This window comes from Protopterus annectens, chromosome 2.part0, assembly GCF_019279795.1.
Source record: "Protopterus annectens isolate FY-2018-M chromosome 2.part0, PAN1.0, whole genome shotgun sequence".
Taxonomy (NCBI): Eukaryota; Metazoa; Chordata; order Ceratodontiformes; family Protopteridae; genus Protopterus; species Protopterus annectens.
In genome coordinates, this window is record NC_056728.1 from 50,579,332 (window position 1) to 50,594,990 (window position 15,659).

The 15,659-nt window shown below is 42.8% G+C and overlaps 1 protein-coding gene across 1 annotated transcript in view; it reads right to left on the reverse strand.

The window, feature by feature from the left end:
• CCNYL1 (cyclin Y like 1) overlaps positions 1-15,659 on the reverse strand; it is a 1,025,424-nt gene that overhangs the window by 669,725 nt on the left and 340,040 nt on the right. The window lies entirely within an intron of this gene.

A 15,659-nucleotide genomic window follows, 5' to 3' on the forward strand; every position in this document is an offset into this window, starting at 1 on the left:
TGCATCCAATAATTTTGCTTTTACATGATCTGGTAAAGTCTGCACTTTTAACCAAGCAAGTCTTCTAATGACAGACCCTGTGTAACTGCTGCTCTACAGGAGGCCTCTAATGAATCAAAACCACATTGCAAAGTATGGTTTTCCCACTTGCTCAGCTGCATGCAATAAATCCTGCATTTCCTTATAGTTTGGAAGATCTGAATTTGGAAGCATTTTTTGTTTCAACTGAGACATCAAAAATTGCTGATGTGAAACTGGCAATTTAAGGCCCTCATTGCTAAAGTTGCAGAAGTATATACTTTCTTCCCCCATCTGTCTAATGCTCTGGAATCTGTCAGAGGGAACTGGACTTTTTGCTGTAGAGGACTTTACCCCTTTGGGACCCAGGGAAATAGTTTCAGGGTCAGCAACAGGGCTTTTATAAAGAAATTTTTGAGAGTCAGGGACTCTGTAGTATCTGTCTGGCTTACCTGGAGCAGGAGGTAAAGAATCAGGATTTAAACTGGATTCAGAATACACATCACCCACAATATCTAACACTGGCGGAATAGCAAGGGGTCTGTGTTGAGGTAATAAAAGAAAATCAGCCTTTTCTTGGATTCTGAATAATCCTGGCCCTCCCAATGGAAATGCTCCCTCATGGTATGTAAGGTTTCCCCAAAGGAGTAGTCCTCTGGTGGAGAGGCTGAAGAATTGATTCCTCAGCATTAGAATCCTCATAAGGGGGTAAAGAGTATCCTAGGTCTGAGGATGAATCTGAGGAGATGGACGCCTGGTCGGATGAGTCAGTCTGCATCCTGTCTAGGCCTTTTATCAGGAGGAGGGTGGGACCCCCTGATCAAAGTAATTAAGTCTTCGGCCATTTTGAGCATCCGTTTCTTAGGCATGGAGGCCTGTCCTGGTGAGTGTTGAAGTTGTTTCTTTGTTTTTAAAGGGGTTTAGACTTAGCAGAAGATTTAATGGTCAACAGAGTAGGTCTGAAAACACCCTCAGAAGCTGTGGGTTGTTCAGCTGCTCCAGATCCCTCTAAAGGGTTATTCTCGGTAGGCCGAAAATCTGGTGTATCCGAAGGCCCAGCCATCTCCACGTGAGAGTCAGAGGAAGCCTGTGGTTCTAAAGAAGCTGTCGTCAGGGGCTGCAAAGGCACCTTGCTGAAAACCGGAGAACTGGCGACTAGCCTAGAAGAGGCTTCGTCGTCAGTGTTGGGCCTCGGATGCCTGTTCTTGTCTTTGTGCTTTTTGTGTTTCTCGGTCGTCGGTTGTTCCGACAGCATGGTGTAATTGAATTTTCTGTCAAAATAATGACGGGCAAAATCAAACAGACATTTAATAGTGCGCTTGTTAAACCTAGCACAAAACCAACAACCTGCAACGTCGTGGTCTGGGCCTAGGCATGGGATACAAGAATGGAAATCTTTATGAGGTATTTGCTTCCCACAAGAAATACAATTAACTTTTACTGACATCGGTCTGAGGCAAGAAAAAGTTTCCCCAACGGGGTACTTAGCTTTGTAGAAGACTTCGGTTCTGGATTCGGAATGAAAATCTCAGGAGTCGGCCGACCGGCATTTGCAAACTGCTTTTGCTTCGGGCACTGTGCGGCAAGAAAGACTAAAGAAAATGGCGTCTGCTGCATCTTGTATACCCCTGGCGCACTGACATCAGAGAAGTGACAGCAACCGACGCCAAACCTAGACTTTGGAACTCTGGCCGACTGAGGGACCGCCTGATGGCAGGATAACCCAAGTGTAATGACTGCAGCAGTGTAACATGATGAACATCTGTGAAAACGACCAGACCTATCAAAATTTTGTGCTGTAATCAACATGTCCTTAACTTTATTGTAGTCAAAATTAATTGCATCTGTTTGGCTCCCAAGTGAAGGCTAAGATTTAGAAGATGCAACACACCTAGCCAAAAGAGGCCTGAGAATTTAAACTTTCCTAAATCTACTTAAGACAAAGGAGAAATGATAGTGCGCTTGGAATGCCTATGCCTAGAGCTATCTAGAAAAGAAACAGAGTGCCTAACTGCACCAGGAGTCTTAACACTGACTAACCTTTCTGGAGCATAATACAGTAAACTCTCAGTTAACCATAACTCAAGCAACCAGCAAAAAAAAAAATATTGAAGAAATACAGTACAATTTTCATGTGTTGCACATTCTGTCCACCCCCCGTCCACCCCCTGAAACATACCCCACACTGAGTTTTAAAAAGAAGATAGGAACACATTCCCTCTCTGAGAACAAGTCAAACCAAACAAATAGCATAGGGGATACTATTAGTCGGGCCTATTTTTAATAGCAACTCTCAAGCAACCAGAAAAAAAAGAAGTTATGTACTCACCATAACATTCCATGTTTGTTATCCATCTCGCCATTCATTCTTACTTGGATGAGTTCACAGCCGATCCTCAGCTCCAGCTCGGCCGAATACACAGCTGGAAGTCTCAAACTTGGTACGTGGCAAGGTAGGTATCCATGAGGCAGTGGTGCAACTCTCCAGATCTTGTTTGCTGCTAACACTATTTATGAGATGTATATATAGTATGACCCCATGTCAAGAAGTAGAGTCAAAGGAGCTCATGTATAAGAGGAAAGATCACCACCAGGTCCTCTAGGAATCCTTGGATGGGGGAAGGAAGGAGGGGGTCATAAGAATGAATGGAGAGATGGACAACAAACATGGAACGTTATGGTGAGTACATAACTTCTTTATGTTATGCTGTCCTATCTCGCCTTCATTCTTACTTGGAAGGGACAGCATCCCTAGCACCTTTTTCCCAGGTGGCTCACGGCAGTAAGCCTTTGAGCACAGTGGAACCAAAGGAGGCCCTGTCTCTAGAGACCAAATCCACTTTGTAATGAGAGATAAATGTACGAAGATTGGCCTATGTAGCTGCAGCACAAAAGTTGTCCATAGACATTCTGGCCTAAAAAGCAGATGATGTAGCTAATGCTCTGGTTGTGTGACCTCTAATTCTGAATGGTAACTTTCTATTGTTGGAGGTGTAGATAAAGGTAACACAACTTGAAAGCCAATTTGAAAGGGTGGCTTTAGATACTGGCATACCCTTTTTCGCCTCAGAGGAGGAGATGAATAAATTGATCAGATTTCCTGAAATCCTTAGTTCTATTCAAATAGAATCTGAGCCGTCTAAGCATGTCCAGTTGGTTGTGTTTATACTCAGCCTTGTTGGTATGATTGGGGAAAACCACCGGAAGCTCAATGGATTGATTGATATTGGACTGAGAGCAAACCTTAGGTATATAAAGAACAAATTAGTTAATAACGATACCCTATCCATATTAAATATCAGATATAGAGGTCTAATTGTCAGTGCTTGCAACTCAAACTCTTCTGGCAGACATTACAGCTACTAAAAAGATGCTCTTCCAGGAAAGAAATCTGAGGTCACAAGATGAAGAAGGCTTGAACGGTGGCAATGTTAGTTGAGATGGGACAAAATTTAAATACTAAGGAGAAAGTGGTTCTTTAAAAGGAGGTCTCAAGGAAGTGCCTTTTAAAAATGCTTTACAGAACCTGTGAGACATTAAGTTAGGAAAATGGTCACCAATGAGGAAATTCAAAATTGCAGCCAGCTAAACTAACAGTTGCTGCAGCTGAGCCTTGCTGGAAGAGTTCTGCAAGAAATTCTAAAATGGACTGAAATAGCACAGAAAAAGGGTCAATGTTTCTAATTTGCACCCAGTGAGAAAATCTTTTCCATTTGGTAGTATACAGTTTTCTAGTAGAAACTTTATGAGAGGACATCAATGTGTGTTTGACTGCTGGAGTGAAGTTTTGAAGCCTGACTAAATTGGGAAGTGGAGCAGCCATGCTGTTAAGTTGAGGGTGTGGAGAGAAGGATGAAGTGTACCAGGCGTGTCAGGAGGAGGTCCAGAACCCACAGCTTCTTCTGTAGGGGAGGCCAGAGGAAGGGGAACCAAATCTGCCGAGGCCAATATGGGGCAATGAGAATCAGCCTGCTTCCCAAGAAGTTTGCTTTCTGGATGACTTTGGGTATAAGGGGAAATGGGGGAAAGGCATAAAGAAGTTCCGAGGGCCAATCGTGTACATGTGCATCTCTCAGCGTCTCCCCCAGAGGGGGAATTAGGGGACAGTAGCTGCTGCACTTGGCATTCATAGGAGTGGCAAAAAGATCGCAGCAAGGCTGGCCCCATTTCCAGAAAATCTCTTCCGCTATGTTCTGGTTCAGAGACCACTCGTGAGGCATTAATATTGCCTTGCTGATCTTGTCAGCTATCACACTGGATTTCCCCGGGATGTGCCTTGCTACTAGAAAGCATTGGGAAGAAATTGCCCACTGCCAAACTGAGTTTCTCGACAAAGTGGGTATGATCTGGTTCCTCCTTGTTTATGTACCATACCACAGACATTGTCTGATTGTACTGCAATCGACCCTAGTGGAAGAGAATCATGGAGTGCTTGCAATGCCAGAAGCACTGCTCTCATCTCTAGAAAACTGACATACAAGTGGGCCTCGTGGTCTTGCCATATACCTTGGACCGTCCTTCCTGGATAATGCCCCCCCCCCAATCTGGGAAGCATCTGTGGTCACTGTATCAACAGACTTTGGTGAAATAAAGGGTCTCCCAATAGTCACATGGTTGGATTGAGTACACCATAGATCCTTCTTGCATGACTCTGTTATTCTGATCAGATGGGACATAGGAAGTTCTTGAAGCGACCATTGGGAGAATAGGAGCCATTGAAGGATCCTCATATACATACTGGCGAGAGAACTAGAATTATGGTTGAAGCCATTGTCCCTAGACGTTTCAGAACTACCTTTGCCCTTACCTTGTCCTTTGGAAGAAGGTGAAGTATTTGCTGTCTGAGGGCTGCACTTCCGTCGGCTGAAAGATGTGCCATAACAGAAACAGTGTCTAGGTTTGAGACTATGAAGGTAATATGCTGACAGGGCAACAAGGCAGATTTTTGTAAACTTATGTCTAGCTGAGCACAGATTTCCAACGTCACATCCCTGGCCTGTTGTAGATGCTTAGTGGTGGCAAGAGCCAGTCATCCCGATACGGAAACACTTGGAATCCAAGATGTCTCATGTGAGCCGTTACTACTGTCATGCATTTGGTAAACACACTGGGGGGTGTAGTGAGACCAAAGGGCAGAGCTCGGAACTGATAATGACTGGCTCCCAAGCATATGATTCCTTGAAGCTCTGTCCATTTTTGTGGTAGTGTGCATCTTGGAGGTTTATTGAGCACATCCAATCATTTTTTCTCTTAGAAGGGAAGCATTGACTGCAGTATCACCATTCGGAACTCTGGCTTGAAAGATTTGTTCAACTTGCTGAGATCCAATATGGGGCTTTAGTCCCCTGTTCTTTTTGGCACCAAAAAGTTTCCCAAGTTCTGAATCCTATTTGGTCTGCGGGGACTTTTTGGATGATTCTTGTCTAGCAACTTTTGTATTTCTACAGTTGCTTGCTCCCTTAGATTGGGTGGAACATCTGGGATTGTTCTGATCTGTGGGACAGGATGGCAATAAGGAATGCAATACCTTCTGGATATTACACTTTGTATCCACTTGTCTTTTGTGATACTTTGCCAGGCTTCAGGGGTACAAAGATAAACATCCCCCAACTGCCTCCTGAGTAGAGCAGGCAGGCCTCCTTTCAGGAGGCTGACAGGGACGTCCTCAAAAGGAATCACGGTCACCTTGGCTTTGCGGACCCTCCCCCCACCTCTAGGACATCTACCATTGTTGCCTACCCCTCTGCCCCTGGGGAAGGATTCACCTCCCTGGGATCTTTTGAACCACAGTTTTCCACTCCTCTGACCTTTAGGGTAAAGTCTTGAAGGTACTGAAAAACGTACTCCGGCAGAAAGAGTTTTCCCTTCCTGCTCGCATCTGGTGAGTGTCAAACTCTGGGTCCAAAAAGTGAGGAACCATCAAAAGGGGCATTAGTAAAAGTAGACTTAAAGGTTCCTCAAAATAATACAAGCGCATGCAGGAGTGTCTCCTCAAGGAAACTCCTGAACCCACTGCCCTACTCGCTTCATCCGCTGTGTAAGATATCAGTCTCATGGAGGAATTGATAGAATTTAAGGTGGACATCTGGGAGGAGACTTTCTCAGTCATCCCCATAGCCAATGAACCCTGTAGAGTATCTTCTAGCTCTTTCAGACCTGTTCGGAGCCTTGTAAAGTGTGTGTGGTAGTTCAGCGATCGTTGTGTAAAAGTCGCTGACAAAAAGACATGCTTCCCGTATCTGTCCATTGTTCAAGAATATTTGTTCAGAGGATGAACAGATGAGGATGTTTCAAAAAGTTCCTTCTAGGTGGCTGCTGCCACAACCATAGCATCAGCAGGCACACCTTTTGTAAGAAAATCTTTTCCAGTGGGGGCTGATAAAAACTTGTTTGGCCATCGAGGGACTGCTTCCATAGGGTCAGGTGACTCCCATGCCTTTTGACCAAGTCCATTATCTCATCAAAAGGCGGAGACGCCCAGGAGGTTGAAGGTTGAGATCCAAAGGCCTTCAGGTACATTGACTCATCAGATGGGTTGATGGTTTTCCAGCCACCTCTGCTTTAGGATCTCCAGGATATCTGCAAATGAAATCTGTTCAGAGGACGACTGTGGGGATTCTTCTGACTCCTTGAGGTCGGTGTCTGAGGTGATGGACTTATCAAGGGAGTCTATATACTTCTTCATGCATGTCCTCTTTCGAGGGGGCTCCTCAGAAGGGTATTGTGGGGAAGATTCAGAAGAGGGGTTCACCCAATGGGGTTCCTGAGGCTCAATCTCTGCTGTCCTGTGGATGGGGTGGTGCAGAGACAGAAGCCGGTGACTTGGGGGGGTGAATTCCAGTATCCCTGTGTAGAGCTGTAGAGGGGGCAGCACACTCAGCTCGAAAGCAGAACCCACTGGTTCCGAAGATACCTCTGGCTCCGAGGAGACAGAGGACACCCCCGGCCCAGACAGACTGGCTCAGAGGCTGATGCAGGAGCCGAGCTCACCCGAGCTGATGGACAGAGGTAGGCCCACCTCCAGGACCGACCAGAGAACCTTGGCTCCCAGACACCCAGAATGGCACAGTGTCGGAGCAGATATCGATTCCGTAATCTCCAAAGGGGGTCCCGGAACAGACAGGTCTACAGCAAGTGGTACTAGGGACTCCGGCTTCGAAGGTCCAAGCTTGGCTCAAAGGAGAAACAGTGGATGCAACAGTCTTAGAAGGCTCCGAAACCGATTGGGTCAGAGCCAAGAACAATTTAGCTAGAGCCGGCGACTTAGAGAGAGTCTGCGGACCACCCACTCCACGTCATTATCAGATAGGCTCCTAGTGGACCTGGAAGATAGAAATGGTGAATGAGATCTCTCCAAAATGGGAGATCTCAAGGTAGGGGAGACCAGTGGAATATCAACTGTCCGGCTCTGAGACACTGTATCTTTTGGCTCTGAAGACCTTTGGGCCGAAGAACCAGGTTTGTCAATAATAATTACCTCCATCGGTTCTGAAGCCTGTGGAGTGGAGGAGATAGATGGATTTGAAATTTTAGGCAATTTTTCAGGGGGCTCGGACTGAGCTGAAGAAACAGGAGATGGCCTTTTACTCTGTTTGTCCCTCTTGGAAGAGGACGAAGCAGCACTCTGTACAGCTTCCTCAAAGGTTGGTTTCAAGAGCCCCTTGACAATCAATTTGATTTTCCTCTCCTGCAACACGTGCCCTAAGGAGTGGCAGAAAGTGCAATTCTCCTGGAGATGGACAGCTCCTAAACAGACACAAATGACATGTCCATTTGTAATAGACATTTTCTGGGAACATTTCTGACATTTTTTAAAGTCCGAAGGCTTATGTTCTTTCTCCCTAGCATCTTTAGACATGTTTGGAAGGAAAAAGGTCCTGTAAGAATTACAAACAAACTCATACCACTTCTAGATATATACAAACACGCCAATTTAACAAACAGCACATCTAAGAAATAGAATTAGAACTAGCTTTGCTCTGACTAAAAACGAGCACTAGGACCTCTAATTTAAACTGACCTAGACAGGTACAGTAGGAGATCGAACAGTCTAATATTAACACTACTAGCCCTCTAAAACAGGCAATTAGTTCTCTACTTTAAATGAGCTAATGAACTAACAGGGTGTATATCTAAACATCGAACGCTGGAAAATTCGAATACCAAAACCTTGAACTTGAAAGATCGAAGACTGAAGATATCAAAGCTGCGGAACATCAAATTCTTTCCCAGGGAAAGAATTTGGTGGGCCATTTCCATGGCTTCGCTATTTCCTCCACTGTGGTGCGATCTCGGAGTTGGTATATTTAAGTAGGGGGGGTGTGGGCCCCCCACATTACAAATAGTTTGTAGTGTTCGTGTTTCACGTTTTCTACTGGAACAGCGATTTTTTTTCCCCAGAGAAAAAAATCTCTGTTCAGACTTCGAGGTTTTCAGCTTTCGTGGTTTTGGGTTCGATGTTAACATTCGAAGTTTTGACACTTAGATGTTATGATATAGACCCAACTAACCAGCTAAGAGACTAGAAAAAACAACATACCACACTACAGGTATTTTAACAAAGCACCACTACAGTAAACTACAGGATACAAGTACAGGCCTGCGAAAAAACGACGGCCAAGCAAAAGCACACAACAGTGGAAAAAGGAGATAACTAAGCTGCACACTAAAGCTAAAGTTTCACAGCACACAATAAACTACCTAATGTATAAAACCTAACTAGTTTAAGCTAATAAAATGTAAAAGAAAAAACCTCGCCACAGCCAAGAAGAGCACATCCAACCTCGGTAAAGATCTGGAGAGTTGCACCACTGCATCATGGGATACCTATCCTGCCACAAGTCAGGTTTGAGACTTCCAGCTGTGTATTCAGCCAAGCCGGAGCAGAGGATCGGCTCTGAACCCATCCAAGAAAAGATGGAGAGATAAGACAACATAACATCTACAGCTATCCAGCATCTACCAATCCCCATGGGTGCCGGTTAACAGAGTTTACTGTACTGCAGAAGGTATCCTTCCTTGAGTCTACCAGTGAAACCGCCTCATAAGAGATACTGGTCCTACCAATCACTTCCTTCCTCTCTGTAGGACATTATCCTTATCTGTCCACTCCTGCAACTCAGACACAGCATATGCTCTCATCTTCCCCTTACATGGGTTACAGACATGTATGTACCAGTTTATTTCTTTGGTTTAAGATCATCCTCTTATGAAAGCCCTTGCAGGCTTCACACAAATTCTGAGGGACCAAACAAAATATAAAATGTGCTTGTTTGCAACAGAATGTTATGAAAACATTTCTCACAGTACTTAAAATCCCAAATGAAGATCAAACACACATATATTAGCAAAATCTAAATATGCCACACACCCACACTAAATAAAATCCAAGAGAAACTACTAATTTCAATGAACTGTTACAACTGGAGGGAAAAAAAGAAAAACGGCCTAAAACAACTGAAAACATCACAAACAAATGGAGAAGTGTTGAAAGGCACAGAAAACATGTCTCAAACAGGGTGAGGAACGCTAAAATCAAAAACAAAGTATAGAAAAAGAAAGTTCTGACCCAAATGGAGTCACAAACTCAAAAAACAAGTGACTGAAGAAAGCATTTCACTAAATGAAGATCTGAGACAACCTCTACTCTACAAGCAGAACAGGTTGCAACATGAAGAAAGGAAGGAAACACGGACTATTACTGTACTGAGGGGAGAGTTGGGGGGGTCTGGTTAAAATATTGATGCCAGACTGCCTTGAGCATGTGGTCAAGGCCAAGTCATGACCATTGAATAGTATTGTACAAGATCACCACAGTTCTGGAATTTGTTTCAGATGTGCATGATCTTAGAGTTGCCTTGACAACTGGGTGACATTTAGGAATCATGTCAACTAAAGAAAACCATCCTGCACTCATAACTGGAGTATTTCCAGGATAAAACAGATAACCTCAAATCTGCTTTACTCTCATTCATGCATTGGACTCTTCTCACCTGTACAACTGTGATGCTCTCTACCTCAGCCTTCCCAACACACCAGGGATGACTGACATTGGCTAGTGCACAGTTTAACCAAGTGGTTAACTATAAAGACTGCAATGGTTTCCTATTCAGTTACATATAATTTTCCAAAGTCTGTGATGGCCTTTTTTGTCCTTGCACAACTTGAGCCCCTTCTCCCCTTCAGGAGTTTATTCCACATTCTCCTCTTTAGGTGTTCTATACTGCTACTCAAGGGTTGTAGGTATTTCCAAACACGCTACTGGAAACACTCTTTTTCTTTCTAAGCACCTATCATTTGGATTTCACTTCCTCAGTAGCTTCGGGAATCCTCAACTTTGGCCTGCATCAACAACTCTCAATTTAATTCTATATGACTTGGCTAATACCTTTCTGACAAAGTTATTACTCCTGCAATTATTACATTTTTATTGGTTACTGTGAGCAGTTTTTATTGCATTACACATACTACTTTATTAAATTTAATATGCTTAGATAAAGCAATTTCAATAAACAAATTGCTGTATTTTGTATGTCAAAGCAGTCAGTGTAATCAGAAGATTTAAGGCAGGCAGTTAATATGTATACCTCATAACTCACTTCAAATGAACACTTTTGTAGCTCTTGAAGAATAAAGGGGAGCTACTATTTATAGGGGTCTATACCACTTTGAACATTTACTTAATCGAATAATTATCGAACCACATACATCGAAGTTCCTATTCAGTGAACTACCTGAACATCGAATGCAAATTGATCGAATTGTTTTATTACTTAGCAAACACTGCAAACGTAAATTACGCTGTGATAATAAATTGTAACAAAGTGCATTAACACAATTCATGAATTTATTAACACCAAACTAGTCTAAGTAATGAAGTGCAATAAAACTGGTCTGCACTCATGTTTTCTTCGTTTTGCAGGAAGGCAAACCCCCCTGCCCCTCACACCCCCGACAAATCAAATATACCAACTCCAAGATCGCACTACATTGAGAAAAAGGGTAAACTATAGTACTGCATCATCTCCAGGCTATTATTGAGAACAGACAAATACAGTGCTGAATCTTTTTTAAAGTCAGTAGCTCTTGTATTAACTACCTTTATTAAATAAGCCTTGTGCAGTGTAGTTTACGTTTGCTGCATTGGCCAAGTAAAACAACCTGATCAATTTACATTCTATGTTTGCATACTTCGCTGAATTGGAACTTCAATGTATAGGTATCGATGATTAGTTATTTGATTATTTAAATGTACGACAAAGTGATACAGACCCATTTATAGGCCTGTGAAAAATTTGCACAAAATAAATCTCAAGAGCCAAGTATAAAGATATAGAAATGTGGACCCATGACATTAAATTTGCCTGAAAGCAGAAACAATAAGCCTATCAAGCCAACTTTTAACTGTGTTCAGCACTATGACCCCAACATGCAGATGAATTAGGAACCTCTGGCTGAAGAAAAAATGTTCTAGTTCAAACACTGTCAGAAACATGTCCAGTTGAAATCACTGAGCCAAAGGGACCAGGTCATGGAGAAAGTTGCACTATCTTTTTCTAGCATTTTCAGCATTAACAGAATGGAAAGAATTACACACAAAGCAGCTCTCGATACTGCAACTCTGGACATACAAATTGCCAAAACCTACATTTATGGAAAAGGATAAAAGTTGCTTAGTATTAATAAGTGAAACAGACATTTCTTGCTCTCTCCACAAGTGGACAACAGCAGCATTAGATCCAAGGACAATGTATGAACATCCACTTCTGTTACACAGAGATAGCATAGCAACAATACAGGAGATGGCAGATGTTACTTATTACTGATGTTAATGTTTTCATTTTTTGTCAAGCTGTTTAATTTTAGTTATTTTTTTTTTCGGAAAGGCTGTGTATCATTAGGTTTGTCGACACTATATTAAAAAAGCAATAAAACAAACGAAAGAAGTGTGACTAAATCTCCTTCAAGTCTCGGGTACCCAACTAAACCTTAAAACTGAGGATGGGTATGGTCTGTTGAGTTAAAAGATCAACAGTGTCACTTCTCAGAAGCCAATCCAGCAGTTAAGATGCTCAACTGTCAAAGACCAGTTTAAATGATGTCCCAGTAACCACAAAGCAAACTACAGGTTTGGTAACTTATTACCCCAACCTGTAGTTTACATCTCCAAGAATACTGTCAATGCACATCTCTCTAATATTCTGCAGAAGTACTAGTATGCCTTGCTCTTTTCTAGGCTTTATGTTTATTCCTCATGCAGTGAGGGAAAGGAGTGTCAGCTCATAGCATAACAACTCCATTACTTCCAAAAATATTTACCTACCAAAAGCAATGGAGAATGCCTACCTTGCTACTTTAGAGATATTTCCAGGGTGGGCGTATCAAATAGTCTGGCTAAAGATCGTAAGTATGGAAGTTATAGGTCACACTAACAAAAAGCTCATTCTCCTTTTATAAGTTCATGCCACTAACAAACTATTTTACTCAGAAGAGAGAGACTGAATTAATCAACAATGTAACCATTAGCCATAAAAGCTATATCACAAGCCAAACAAGAAGCTTAGTATCCCCATTCAAGTTAAGGATCACAAGCCTAACAAGAAGCTTAGTATTCTCATTCAAGTTAACCACCATCACCATGCTTCAAACATTGCCACCATACTAAGAACCATATATTACTCTAGATAAGCACTCAAATAATGCAGGGGAAACGTATGCTCCCCCCATTCCCAAAAAGAGAAAGTCATACAAGCTTTATCTACAGACTCAAGACAGTACAGTTGTGTACACTTACCATAAATGTAGATGTTGGAGTGTACTCACTATTGCAGTCATTACATTTGGGTAATCTGCTGGCAGGTTGCCCTTAGTCAGCCTGAATTCCAAAGTCTTGGGTCCTGCGTCGGTTGCTGTCTTCTCTTCCATGAAGTCAGGTCGTCAGGGGTATAAAACATGCAGCCGACAATTTTCTTTAGTTTTTCTTGCCCCCGATGTCAGATGCCCCCAAAATGGTAGCAAAAAAATATATATATATATTAATATATATATATATATATATATATATATATATATATATATATATATTATCTACAAGCAAGTACACCACATAAGCTGTAGAAGATAGAGAAGGAAAGAAACTCCAGAATAACAGGGGATGGCGGGAGGGTAACCTGGACTGCAACAGTGAATACACTAACATCTACATTTATGGTAAGTGTACACAACTGTACTATGTTCTGCGTGTTTCACTGTTGCAGTCATTACATTTGGGTAGAATCCCAAAACTATGGTTGGGAGGCTGGAGCTAAACAGCATTAGGTGCGGCTATAAGGCCCTGCAGCACTGCAGTGGCAAAGCCTGCCCTGGACTTAGAGGCAAATGATAATGCTTTGTAAAGGTGTGAACAGAACTCCAAGTAGCAGCCTCTAGAATGTCTTTGGTTGGTACTCCTGAGAAAAACTGCTGAAGTAGCTGCAGCTCTGGTGGAATGAGACCTTATGCCCTTGGGCACAGGTTTACCATGGTATAAGTAGCAGAAACGGATGCAGTGGCTTATCTACTTTGGAAATGTCTGCTTTGAAATAGCCTTTCCTTCTGATCCTGCAGCATATGACACTAGTAATTGCTCAGTTTTTCTTAGACCTTTAGTCCTGCTCAAGTAGAATCTTAGCTGTGTACATCCAAGGAATGCAGAATTCGCTCCCCCTCGTTCTGAGGACTTGGATAAAAGGTTGGCAGATGAATTGTTTGGTTAAGAGCCACACTGGAAACCACCTTAGGCACAAAAGTACGATTTGTCCTCAGAGACACCCTGTCTGGGTAAAATATGATAAAAGGCTCTACAGCCATGAGGGCCTGTAGCTCTGAAACTCTTTTTGCTGAAGTAATTGCTAGTAGCAGAGCTGTTTTCCATAAGAACTTTATATCAGCGATAGCAGCTGGTTCAAATGGAAGCAGGGTAAGCTTTTCCAACACATAATTGAGGTCCCATGCAGGTAATGGTGATCTTCTAGGAGGCCTTAAATTTTTGCCTCCTCTAAGATACTGCTTTAGTAAAGGATGAGAAAAGATTGGTGGCTCTGTATTGTAATGAGCCGAAATGGCAGAGGCATGGATTTTAATTGATGAGAAAGATAGGCCTTTGTCAAGCATCTCAGTTAAGTATTGTAATATCTGAGGAATATTTGGTTCTGCTGCATCAGATCCTCGTGCTCGATTCCAAGCACAGAATCTCTTCCATTTGTCAGCATAAGATTTTCTAGTACTAGGCCTTCTGGGTTCCAAAATGACATCCATCACAACTTTACTGAGAGGTGGTGTTTGTATAACAACATGATCAGCCATGCTGCCAGGTTCAGTGTCTGTAGTTGATTGTGCAGGATCTGATTGTTTTGCAGGGACAGTAGTTGAGGTCTTTGAGGTAAGGTTCAAGCTGGGTATTGAGACAAGTTCCCTAGGTTTGGGTACCAGTACTGGCGGGGCCAGTCCGGGGCAATTAGTATCATCTTTGGATTCTCGTCTGACTTTTAGGAGGACCTTGGGGAGAAGAGGCAGAGGAGGAAAGGCATAAACCGATAGGTTTTTCCAACTGAAGGATAGGGCGTCCACGTTCCATGCTTGCCTGTGATAAGTCCTTGTGCAGAATCTTTTCAATTGATAATTTTGAGGAGAGGCAAATAGATCTATGTCTGGGGCTCCCCCATTTCTCTGTTATCTTGCTGAAGACTTGTGGATTTAGTTTCCACTCGTGAAGATCCATAAGGTTTCTGCTTAAATCGTCTGCCAGTGTATTTTGTTTTCCTGGCAGGAATTCAACTTGAAGATGTATTTGGCTAGGTCAAAGCTGTGTCCCACAGTGCCATGGCTAATCTGCAAAGGGGGTATGAGTGTGTGCCCCCTTGCTTATATACCACATGACTGCGGTGTTGTCAGACTTTATCAGTAGTTGTCCTGGATGAAGTCCTTGAAGGTTGTTAGGGCATTTTGAACAGCTAGCATCTCTTTCTGGTTGATATGTAGATGCATTCAGGGCATATAGACCCCAAAACAAATGCATCTTCCTGCCATGTGGGCCCCCCAGGCATAATCCGATGTGTCTGTTAAGGTTTGGCTGGCAGGGGGAGAGTGAAGGCCCGTCCCATGTTTTGGTGACATGCCTTTGCCCACCACAGAAACTCCTGTTGTAGACAGGGAATGAGAGGAATCATTGCGTCCAGACAGAATGTTGACTCCATAAACATTTTAGGCACAATTGAAGTTTCCTCATATGCAGTCTTGCATATGGAATCAGTAAGATGCCATGAAGCCCAGAGCCTGCAGAATATGTCTTGCAAATAAACTGGGTTTTTGTTGCCATCAGTTTGAAGTAGTCAATTGCCTTTGCTTGGCTGGCGTACGGTAAGCCATCTGGGCAGTTGTATTCAAGCTTGCACCCAGGAATGTTATCTTTTGAGAGGGTACCAATTGTGATTTATTTTCATTTATTGTGTACCCTAGGCATGTTAGATGCCTTTTCACAAACACCAGGTGTCGAAGAAGAATGTCCTTGTTCTCTGCTTGAATGAGACAGTCGTCTAAGTAAGGATATATTTGTATACTACCTAGTCTGCAAAATGCGATTACTGGTGCCAGGCACTTTGTAA